This window comes from Tamandua tetradactyla, chromosome 11 (assembly GCF_023851605.1).
Source record: "Tamandua tetradactyla isolate mTamTet1 chromosome 11, mTamTet1.pri, whole genome shotgun sequence".
Taxonomy (NCBI): domain Eukaryota; kingdom Metazoa; phylum Chordata; class Mammalia; order Pilosa; family Myrmecophagidae; genus Tamandua; species Tamandua tetradactyla.
In genome coordinates, this window is record NC_135337.1 from 21,017,863 (window position 1) to 21,030,496 (window position 12,634).

The 12,634-nt window shown below is 36.3% G+C and overlaps 1 protein-coding gene across 1 annotated transcript in view; it reads left to right on the plus strand.

Annotated features, from left to right (window-relative positions):
• Nucleotides 1-12,634, plus strand: part of OLFM3 (olfactomedin 3) — a 213,322-nt gene that overhangs the window by 97,604 nt on the left and 103,084 nt on the right. The gene's annotated exons all lie outside the window — the stretch shown is intronic.

Sequence of the window (12,634 nt, forward strand, 5' to 3'; positions counted from 1 at the left end):
GATTAGATATTTATATATATATAAGATTATATAAGGTATACAAGATATCTTATATATATAAGATTAGATATTTTTCTGAGGACAATAGAGAGCTCATCAAAGACCAATATCTAGAACATTGACTTCCCCCCATTAAGAATAAATTGTAAATCATTATTTTTTCTCAATAACTAAAACAATGAGATCTGTCTCACTAAAATATGGCCATTTTCAGAAATACTGTTAGACCAACTACTTCACTGGCTCTGGGATTGGACTAGATAAATTCATCTATTTAGCAAATATTAACGAAATGTCTTCGTACTACCAGAGTGTATTCTTGAAACTGAGCATATAAAATAGACAGAAAATTCCTGCCCAAATCAGTTTACCTGCTAAAGAGAAGAGAGAGACCATCAAAAAACAAATAAGTACAGCAGATATAGAATGTTATTTTGTGTTAATGGCTATGAAGAAGATTAAAGCAGAGAAGGGGAATAGGCAACACTGGGGTAATGGGGTAACAATTGTGAGTTTAAGTAGAATAGTCAGGAAAGGTCTTTTCTGAGGGTAACTTTGGAGAATATGTTAGGAAGAAAGCCATGGTGTTTTCTACGGAAAGAACCTTCCAGCAAGGGAAAAATCATGTGAAAAGCTATGAGTTTGTGCAGGCAAGACCCAGTGAGATTCAAGTGAAGTCATTCAAGTGGAAAAAGCAGAAGTTGAGTGTGAGACATTAAATAGGAACCAGAAGTTTATAGGCCACTGTAACGACTTTGGATTTTATTCTGACTGAGTTGGAAAAAAAATTATAAGGCTGTGTGCAGACAAATTAAATTACTTGACTTACATTTAAAAAAAATTACTCTGGCTGTTGGGTTGAAAATATTTAAAAGGGAAGTTCCTACACAAATAGGGAGACTGGTTAGGATTTGCTGATGGATTGGAGGTAATGTGTGAGAGAAGGGAAGGAGGTCTGAGTACCCACAAGAATGGAGTTGCTGTTTACTGAGTTGGAAAAACCACTAGAACAATCCTTGGTTTGTTTTAGTTTGTGTGTGTGTGGAGGTGTGTGTGTGGGTGTGTGCAAGAGAGAGAGAGAGAGAGAGAGAGAGGTAAAGAGGAGAGAGGAGAGGTAAGAAGCTTAGTTTAGGATATGCTGAGTGTATAGTATTTGTGGAGATGCAATTGGCGATATAAACTAGGAAGTTCGGTGAAGGAATTGACCTCAGGGGACAGACACAGATTGGAAATAAAATTTTCAAGGTTGATAGCATGTAGATAATATTTAACTCACTGACCCTGGGCAATCTCACCTAGGCATGAGTGGAGGAAATAAAGAAAAGTAAAAATCTAAAGACTAGCCCCTAGGGCAATCCACCATCAGAGGTCAGGGGAATGCAGACAAATAAGCAAAGGAGGTTGAGAAAGGACTGGCTGGTGAGATAGTAGGGAAGTCAAGAGAGTCAGGTTCTGTATGTCAAATGCAGACAACATTTCAAGGAAGAGTGAATGATCATCTGCATCAAATGCTGCTGAGATGTCAAGGAAGATGAGGGCTGAGATTTGGCCTCTGAATGAGCAGTGAAGCAGTCATTGGTGACATAAAAAATAAAACCAGTTTATACGGAATAGCGTGGACAAAATATGACTGGAGTAGGTTAAAAATAGAATTGGAAGAGAGGAACTAAAGATACTTAGTTCGGAAAACTCTCAAGGCATTTTGCCTTCAAGAGGAGCAGAGAAATGGGAGATGAGGAATAAAAAGACCCCTATAAAGTTACTTAAAGATTACTATTACACAATTTAAAATATTAAAATTTACCTTTCAACTCTAGAATTTTATTGCTTTATACTTATTACAAGGAATTTCTAAGGACTGTATTGGTTAGGGTTCTCTAGAGAAATAGAATCAACAGGGAACACTCGCAAATACAAAATTTACAAAAGTATCTCACATGACCATGGGAGCAGCAGAGTCCAAAATCTGCAGGGCAGGCTGTGAAGCCGACGATTCCAATGAAGGGTCTAGACCAACTCCACAGGAGAGGCTCGCCAACCAAAGCAGGAAGAGAGCCTGTCTCTTCTGAATCCTCCTTATAAGGCTTTCAGTGATTAGATTAAGCATCACTCATTGCAGAAGACACTCCCCTTTGGCTGATTACAAATGGAATCAGCTGTGGATACAGCTGACATGATCATGGTTTAATTCTATGAAATGTCCTCATCACAACAGACAAGCCAGTACTTGTTCAACTGTACAAACAGGTACCACCACTCGGCCAAGTTGACACATGAACCTGACCATGACAGGGACCAACTGAAGTTTTATTATCTGATCGCGTTTGCTCTCTAATGAAAAGACTTTGCCAATTAACTTTAAGTAGCTGACATGTGACAATGAACAGAAAATATTCCCTATGTAAGTCCATCATCTATGATTTAGTCTATATTTTATCAGCAACTGTGCTTCTTTCATTTGAAGCTGAAGATGAGAAATTTTGCTTGTTTATTTAATTGAATATGCTAAACATTGGTTTTACAATCTTCCTTACTAATATTTAAGCATTTTTAATATGAGTTGATTAAGGTGACCTAAATTGTGCATTTTTGAGTAAATCAATGTCTACCTCTAAAATATAAGGTATAGTTCTTTATCTCTTTACCATATTCAGCCATGTGGTAAGCAGAATAATGGCCCCCAAATAATGTCCACATCCTGATCCCTGGAACCGGTGAATATGCTACCTAATGGAAAATGGGATTTGCAGATGTAATGAAACTAAGGATTTTGAGATGGAGAAGTTTACCTGTGTCATTGAGTGAATAAATGTTCTTGTAAGTGCAAAAAGGAGCAGGAGAGTCGGAGACAGAGAAAGAGCTGTGATGACAGAAGCAGAGGTTGGCATGAGGTTTGTGATTGCTGCCTTTGAGGGTGGCGCAGGTGGCCATGACCAGAGAAGGCAAGCAGCCTGTAGAAGCTGGAAAAGGCCAGGAACTGGATCTTCTCCTACAGCCTCCAGGAGGAAAACAGCACTGTCAACACCTTGATTTTAACCCCATGAAACTCATGTTGGATTTCTGACCTACAGAATTGTAAAAAAAATTTGTGTTGCTTTCAACCACTAAGTTTATGACATTCTTTTACAGCAACAATTGGAAACTCATATCCCATGTACTAGGGTTATTGCTATATTTGTCTAGAGACTTTAGCAAACTGAACTCCTTGAGGATAGCCTCTGGTCTTGGTCATCTCTTTATTTCTTATAAGTCTCCATAGTGCCTTGACTATAGCAGTCACTCAATGAATGACTGTTGAATTTCTTTGGAAAAAATAATTAATACTTAAACATTATATCAAAAATAATAATACTTTAAAAAATGTTTTTGCAGAAGGACTATGTAAAGGGAAGATTGATGAGATAAAGTATTCATTGTTCTCTCAAAGAATAAATAATTTATCAACATACATGAAAAACTTCTTGGATAATTATAAATTATCTGATCTTTTCTTATCCAGGAGAATGCTACTGTCACATCTGAACATCAGAAGAAATGCACTATTTGATTTCCACATTTTAAAAAATATAGCTGCATTCCAGATTATGTAGATTTTTTTAAATGGGAGAAGTAATAATGTAGTTCACTATTTCTTCTTTAAAATCTTAGTGTAGTATGCTATGTATGGAGCTTTACTTTATATTTTTACATTTGATATCTTATAGAAGATCAAAAATTTATTTGTAAACAATTGTGTTTTCTGAAAGCAAGTTCCCTTGAACACAAAAACAAGTCAGTGATTATTGTCATAAACCTGGCTGTATTCCGTTTTAGTCTTTCATTTGCAATATTAAAACTACAGCAGATGATATTGCAATTTAGGGGTAGTTTCAAAATCTATTAAGAACTTAACTCTTGATTTAGGCCCAAAAGACATGAACCCATCTTCTCAGTACATATGACAAATCATTTATAACATAATAAATCATAATAACATAAGTGACTCAAAATTAAAATGTGTGGATGATTCTTTCATATTTAACAAACAATTTAAATCTGTTAAACTACTTTCCTGATTGCGATTCCTATATGTAAATGATTTAATATGAAAATGTTCTAAGCTGAGTGAAACATTTTTCCTCATAATAAATTTAAAACATATTGTAGATTTTATTTGATCTCTATCAGAACTCTGAGACACCCACGTTACTTTAAAATCTAATTGATGTGTTTAGTTAGTTCATGTGTATGTCTCCTGTGCTACAAGTATACTCAGTATATATAACTTAATATCTAGCTGATTATAGGTGCTTAATAATATACTCATTACACAGATTTCTTGAACAACCACAAAAACTCTTCAACATTAATGATTTATGCTTAGCAACAATCTCCAGTCATATATGGCAGTCAGTAACAGATTCAAGACAATCTGCTACCAACAACATCTACACAAATACAAGACAAAGCAAGATTAAAAATAATATTATTCAGATACTGCACGGTAACCCTCATCCACAAAAATCCAATTGTTCTTAATATATTCTATTTAGAAGGCAGGAAATTGATCTATTTCAGAAATATTGTCAATGATCAGGCAGCCAGAGTACCAATTCCCCAACACGTGTCTTGTAATATTAATCCTCCGGGTTCATCTCCAAGACAATTAAAAGCAGGGACATTATATCTACCTCTTAGGAATTGTGTGAGAATCAAATGAAGCAATATCTCAGAGGGAAGAGCTTGGACTGCACAATCAGGCAGACCTGGGTTCAAAAATCATTATGTCTAAGCCTCTGCATCCTTGCCTGGAAAATGGGGATGGCAGCACCATCTTTGAAAGTGTGTTTGAACTTCTTGAGATAGGTTAAAGAATCTGAAACATACAGTATCCAGTAACTATTATTAGGATGTGAAAGTGACTGTCCATAACAATTGTTTAACAGTTATTAGAGTTCATTCATGATATCTTTTAATTAGAAAGATACCTGAGCTAGGAATCAAAGTTAACAGTGATGTACTTGGTTAAATCAATTCTGTGTTTATGACTCAGTTTCCCAAGTATACAAATGGATGATAATATCTGCCCTTTGCACCACTCAGACCTGCTGAAAGAATCAGACGAAGCAATGCAAATGAAAGCTTGTTGAAAGCTACAAAGTGATATTCTTAATAATTGTGTGATACTCATAATAACTTTAATAGCACCAACAAATATAGCATTAATTCATAACGTGTACGCCTTCCTACTGAGGACATTACAATGATTTATTTTCAGAATAGAAAATTCCAAATGATTTGGCAAGTATATAGAAATAGACTTATGGGAGGATGCCAAAGCAGGAAGATCCTCAATTCTGTGTGGTTTCCAGCTATGGGTGTGAAACCATTGTACCTTGCAAATATGATTATTACTTTAACATTCATCAATTTCCACATTTTTGAAATTTTGCCAATTTCTTTTCTAGGAAAGATGTTGAGCCATTTCTACTAAGAAAGGGTGTTATAATTTTAGTTCTTTAAATGGCTATTATCATTGACTTTAGGCTCTTCAAGATTAAAGAATCAGCTTTAAAAAATAAGAAAGAATTTTAAGATCAAGTCTGCTTTATCTCAATGGGGTACTTCTTCATTTACCTCAAAATAACTGAATCTCTCTTTATCAGCAACTTTAGCAAGTTAAATCTTTTGCTAGTTTGAAAATTGCTTTTTTTGGACAGTTGAAATCCTAAAAGAATTACACTGGAAAATTATTCCAACCAAATTTTTAAAAATCTGAACTAGAAACCATTTAAAAAAAATAGTAATTCCAATAGTTTAGTGAAGGACACTAAACAATTCAATATTCAAATATTTTTGTAGCCTGATAGCACAGTGGCAGCATTGTACATAAAATACTGATATTCACCTACATTTCTTTCCACTTAACAATCACTTGACTTTCTTTCTATGTAACTTTGTATTCTTACCCATTTCTATGAATTCACAAGCAACGTGTACTTTGCGTGAAATGCACAGAAGTATACTATGTAGTAATATGACCATAGCTTATATAATGTTGGTATGTGCATGATTTTTAGAGCTCTTGAAATTGTTCTTAATGTTTCTTGATCCTGCACTTGAAACATATGTGTTCATGTGTGTGTATATACATTTTAATAGGGCAATTGAGTAATGAATCAAGAAAAAATTAAAAATCCTTATCAAAGTACATAGTGAAGAATTATACAAACATTAGCCCAATTGTCAAATGTTTAAATTACTCTTCTACAAAGAAATCTTTCCAGGCCTCTTCTTCAGCTGAATGAATTTTCATATGTGAACTCCATGAGTGTGTGTGTGTGTGTGTGTGTATAACTTCAAACCTTTCAAATAATTTGAAAAACCACTTATTATTTTGACCAGTTTATTAAAGGTTGAAAGGTACCTCCTGCAGGCTATTTTTTTTTTTTTTTTTTGTGCATGGGCAGGCACTGGGAATCAAACCCGGGTCTCCAGCATGGCAGGCAAGAATTCTGCCACTGAGCCACCATTGCACTGCCCCCTCCTGCACACTTTTCACCTTCAACTATATCTATACATAAATTAAATCCTGCTATTTGATCCCTGCTTCATCAAAGCATCACATCAGAGCTACTTTCAGCATCATATGGTTATTAGAAAAGATACCCATCACGGCACAGGTCACTTAAATATCGTTGTAAAGCAGTGAAGTAATGCAATTGTACCAGAATAACCTTCTAAAAACTGGGCAGTCAGGCATGGGAACATATGGCTTAGTCCAGTTCAACAAATATTGTTGGATGGCAATCCTGGGAGAAGCAGCACTTTATTAAGTTGGCAAGAACATTGATACTGTATTAGTCAGGATTCTTAAAGAGACAGAACCAGCAAGAGGTATGTGTAACTATGACTTTTGTAAGGATTGTCTCGTGTGACTATAGCGATGAGCAAGTCCAAATTTCATAGGGCAACTGGGAATTCCAATGAAGAATTTGTTGGAATTCCCCAAGAGAAGTAGAGATGGAATTTCTTTTTTCTGACTGCTGACATCATCATTTCTCCTTTTAAAGACTTCAACTGACTGAACAAGACTTCTTTCATTGTTGAAGGCAATTTCTTCTGTTGATTTTATTGTAGATGCAATCAATTATTGATGATTTAAGTCCACCAAATATCTTCACAGAAACAATGAGCCCCTGTTTGCTTGACCAAACAATTGGACACCATAACCTGGTCAAGTTGACACATGGCCTTAACCATCACATTCTACCCTTTGTCAACTTGGCACTCATGCACATCTCCTTAAACTATACTTAATCTCTGAATAAAAAGGTGAACAGTCATATTTTTGTCTAACAGTACTCAACGGTCCTGCATACAACCAGAAACACACCAACTTTTCTCAGAATAGGGTCCAAGTCCTTAGGTAATATTCCCTCTTAAACTTGATATCCTACAACCTAAATACCATGACATGAAGTTAACACAACTTATAACATATGATAAAGGAATAAGATAGGGAAGAAAGCAAATACATTTGCTTTATGTGTATATATATATATATATAACAAAACAAAGAAGAAATATTCATAACGATTACAATCCCCATTTCTGTACTGGACACGTGGTCACAGCTTGAATTTATAACCACCTTCTTCCACTATCCATTCCATATTCCCTTTACCCATAGCAAGCACCTCAACTGGCCATGGTTCTTTGCCTGGTAGAGTGTCCCAAACCCTCATTCCTGAAGTTTCTGGCCCACTGATAATGCTGCTTGGATTGGGCTGTTGCAGTTTTCCATTGACTTTAATCACAAGGCATGGCAATACTAAGAGATGTTCTAGGGGTTTTCTTGCATTCCAGGCAACTCTTTATCTCCACTCTGTTGAAGCAGCCCTATTATCCCTTGATAGTCAGAATCAACCACTCCAGGGAGTAAAATAATTCCTTCCTTTGCCTGTTGATTTATAGGCATGAAGAATCCGAAATGTCCAGCTGGTGGTCTTAACTTCCATTCAATATAATCATTGTTGTGCCTCCTGGTGGAAACACTCCTTCTGGAACTGAGACCTGTAGACCAGCAGAGTTTAAGGTTGCAGTGCCATGGGGCAAAATTTTTCTAATGGATCACTAGGGTAATAGTGAGTGGTACCATTTCCATTCCCACTCCTCAATTCCTGGACCTGAGGCTATGGGTGAAATAGTAACATATAAAGTGGACCCTGATTTAGAGCATATATAGCTTGCTGGAAAACATTGCCCAACAGCCCTGCAAGTTATTGCCACCTAGTTGGCACTATAATAGAGTCTTCAAAGGTCATCCCACCATTCTATTAATACAGCTGCTTCACAATGATGTTATTATAGTAAGAACAATGAATTTCATGAGTATATGTTCATTCCCAGACTTCATTTGTTGTGAGTAGGTTCCATGATCAGAAGCAATGCTGAGTGGAATACCATAATTGTGAATAAAGCATTCTGTACATACATGGATGGTAGTTTTGGCAGAGTATTGTGTGCAGGGAAAGCAAACCCATATCCAGAGTATGCATCTATTCAAGGTAGAACAAAAGTCTGCCCCTTCTATAATGGAAGAGGTCCAATATAATTAACCTGTCACCAGATAGCAGGCTGATCATGTCAGGGAATGGTGCCATATCAGGGACTATGTATTGGTCTCTGCTGCTGGCAGGTTGGGCACTCAGAAGATGTTATAGACAGATTGACCTTGGTGAGTAGAAGTCCATGTTGCGGATCCCATGTAAAACCTCCATCCTTTCCACCATGACCAAGTTGTTCATGAGTTCATTGGGCAATAACAGGAGTGACTCGGGAGAGAGGCTGATTGGTATCCACAGAATGGATCATCTTAACCACTTGATTATTAAAATCTTTCTCTGCTGAAGTCACTGTCTGACATTATTGCATGTGGGACACAAATATCTTCATGTTTTTGGTCCACTCAGAAAGATTTATTCATATACCTCCTCCATATATTTATATTTTAGTTATGTAAATATTATGAGATTTATCATAGCAATTGGCTCACGCAACTGTGAGGATGGGCACATTCAAATTCCACAGGGCAGGCTGCAAGCTGGGAACTCCACTGAAGATTTTCAATGAATTCTTCCTTCTGACTTCTGAAATTGTCACTTGGATGAGACTTATCTCATTGTGGAAGGCAATCTCCTTGGTTGATCGTAGGTGTAATCAGTCACAGATGCAATCAACTTGCTGATGATCTAAATTCATGAAATATCCTTGCAGTAAACATCAGATCAGTGACTGACCAAACAGCTGAACACCAGTTGACACATGAAATTAACCATCACAGCCACTATCTTCAGTTACACACTCATTATACTGGGGGACATCGACATGGAAATAAATAATTTCAAAAACAATTTGGTAAATTCTAAGAAATGAGATTTGGGCAGTATGATGTGGGAGAAAAAAGATGGGAAACATAGCTCAGATGAAGGCTTGGAGAATAGCTTCATGACGGGATGTGTGTCAGCAAAGCAGACTTAAAGGATGAGTGAGGGCTATCAGATGTCAAGTCACCATGATGTATAGCAAATAATTTAAGATGTATGTAATTAATTACGTATGCCACAGTACTTTCTGAAAGAAAATGATACAAACAATGCACAGCCTACTTGGAACAGATTGACAAAAATAAGTGGAAGATGTTAAGAGGGTCTCACCGTAAATAATTAGTTTTTTCCATTTGATTTTCAGTGTTTAGCCTCCAGTGTAGTCTTATTTAATTAAATATACAGGGAATGTATTTGTAGTTTCACAGTGGATCCTGTGAGGAAGATCCAGATTTAGTAATGTTTTAATCTTTTCAAATCTCTTTAATTTTGTATTTATCCAATTCATTCCTTCTGAAGCATTGGAATCATTTCGTTTTGGTGACAAATTTTCAGATGATCTATAATCCTAGTGGTGATGAGAGTTATTGCTTTCTATTGCTACTTAATAGCCTCAGAGATACCAGTATTTTTGACAGTTGACTAGTGGGTATTGATCTTTGCTTTCTGTAAGACCTTTAGGTTTGAGGACTGAACTACTAACCTAGGGCTGCCAACAGCTACTATAAGACCATCGTTCCAAGACCTACCCCAAATGGCAATGCTTTTCAATAAAAAGCATTTCAGCTATAAAGCAAAAGTAAAATCTTTGGCAGTCTGTTATAATCAACAACAACAAAAATAATGCCAGAACACTCTCATTCATAAGCTAAAGTTTTATAAATTTCATGCCTTTCATTCCAGTCCAGATTTTAGATATCTTCTGTTCATTAGTAATAGTAATACTCCCTTTCCAAGAAATATTTATATGTCTTTCTTATAGAATTCTTGGCCTCGTGTCGGTTAAGGGAGTTTTAAGTTCCAAATTATTTAATGCAGAATTAGTAACCTCAAACTTTGCTGATCCAGCTTCCTCTTAACCTTTCAATTAAAGTGTCTGATGTGGAAAATCAATAGCTGTAGTTACATAATCTGTAGCCTTTCATGAGAGGGAAGATGGTGCAATTATGACTAAGCCAGATATATAATTATTTCTTTATATCCAAACTAAAGTTAGAAAGCTAAACTTGGAGAACTGCTTAGAAATTGTTTTTCTCCCTAAAGGCTTTCAAGACTATTCAAATAAGGCCTTCCCACTAATTAATCTTTTGGATTGGCATTGTAAGTTATTAAGAGGGAAAAGGTAGCATTTTCAATGCAATCTTTGCTTTGAAATTTCATGCTCTTATTGTTACTGATAGGCCAAACCTTAAAGAAAATATTTGAAAGTGAAATTTGACTTTGTAGCTTCCACCTCCTTCAGTTTTAGTTCCCTTCTCATGTTTTTAAAATTGTGGTGACAATTTACCCCCTTTGAGAGCTTAACTGATAATGACTTTCCAAAAGGTCTTTATATTTAATAGACAACTTTTAACATTGTAATAAATATCTACTGAAGGAAATTTGGATGATCATGGAAGATGGATGGCAGATAAGATCCTGGGCAGAGGCATCATCTGGGTGTTTTTCAAAGCATACAGAATTGGGAGATACTAGGTTGGGTGCATTTGAAGTTACATTTCTCACTACTCTCCCTCTCCTTTCCTCCACCCCCATAGACATTCCTGTGGCTTTTTCAACCTCTTGTCCCAAATGCCTTTACCCAACTGAAAGAGCCCTACTGATCAGTGATTAGGAATACAGACTCTAGAATGTTGGCTATTGGTTCAAACCGAGGTTCGCCATCAAGAAACTGTGACTTTGGGAATATGGCTTTATGTATCTAAACTTCCGCTTGTTCATCTTCAAAATAGAGTTGTCATACAGATTAAATGGATAGCCACGGGGGCTCAACTTCGCTGAAAACTCTCTAAACTCAGAACCTCAAAACCTTACTGAAGAACTTCAAAACTGCTCACAAAGGAATGGGAGAAGGGGACATTTATCTTCTGGCTCAAGTCTTTCTCTCCAGTTAAGATTTTCAGTGTCAAACTCCCCACATTTCAGGCTTGCACATACATGAATTCAAATGCTACAACGGGATCCAATGGGCATTTGAAAAGTGGCAATTGGGGAAGCTCCAGAAAATTGCCATTAGGCTATGTCCCTGCACAGCTCATCACCAGGGCAATGAGTAGAATGAGAATGGGGGCCAAAAGTATGTCAGGCCAGACCGAGATGTGGCCTATAAAACTCCCTCCACTCCTGGTTGTGTCTGTCATGCTTTATTGCCAAAGTTTCACTGCTTGTGAGAACGTATGTATTACTATCTTATGTATTCAGCGTGAAAATAACAAGACAACTTGAACTTTTAAATTACACCTTTTGAAATTATCTAGTTAGATAAGGTTAGTTAGATTCAAGATATGGTAGAGAGGCCAAGGAAGCAATTTAAAGTCTAACAGGATTGGGATAGTGTGAAGGCTCAAATCTCTACATTCTGACTAATCTTGGAGGGCTGTTGTGAGGTTAAAATTAGTTAAGAAATTTGAAAGTAGAAACTCAGAGCATGGAAATTTTACTCCTCTTCCTTCCACTTTATATGGTCAATTAGGTAGAAATACCATCAGAGTCCTTGAAATAAATGCTTTTCTCCCTACCAAATGCAAATAATGGGTCCATGCAGTCTAGTCATGTATTTATTTACCACAGAGCTTGAATTTGCCACAAGGTCTAAACTCATAGCTCTAGATTGGAGTTGTTTTTTTTTTTTTGGAATTGACTCTCTTTTTCATTATTATTATAATTATTATTTATTATTATTATTATTATTTTGGCATGGGCAGGCTCCGGGAATCAAACCTGCGTTTTCCACATGGCAGGCAAGAATTCTACCGCGGAGCTATCCTTGCACCACCCTAATCCTCCTTTTTATAAAACACTTTTTCTTTTTTTTCCTTTTATATTAAAAACTCCATTCAAATACCCTATTACTCTTTCCCCTTTATCTTCTATTGCTATTTACCAAAAATATAACCTCACTTATTTTAAACTGCTGGAGATTATGCCTTGGCCCTGTCAGAAATTTGCTTCTCTTTCGTTCAAAGGATACCCACTGAGTTCCCTCATAAATCATTGACTGCATTTATAATGCCTTTATTCACAGGACATCTACACATGAAACAATA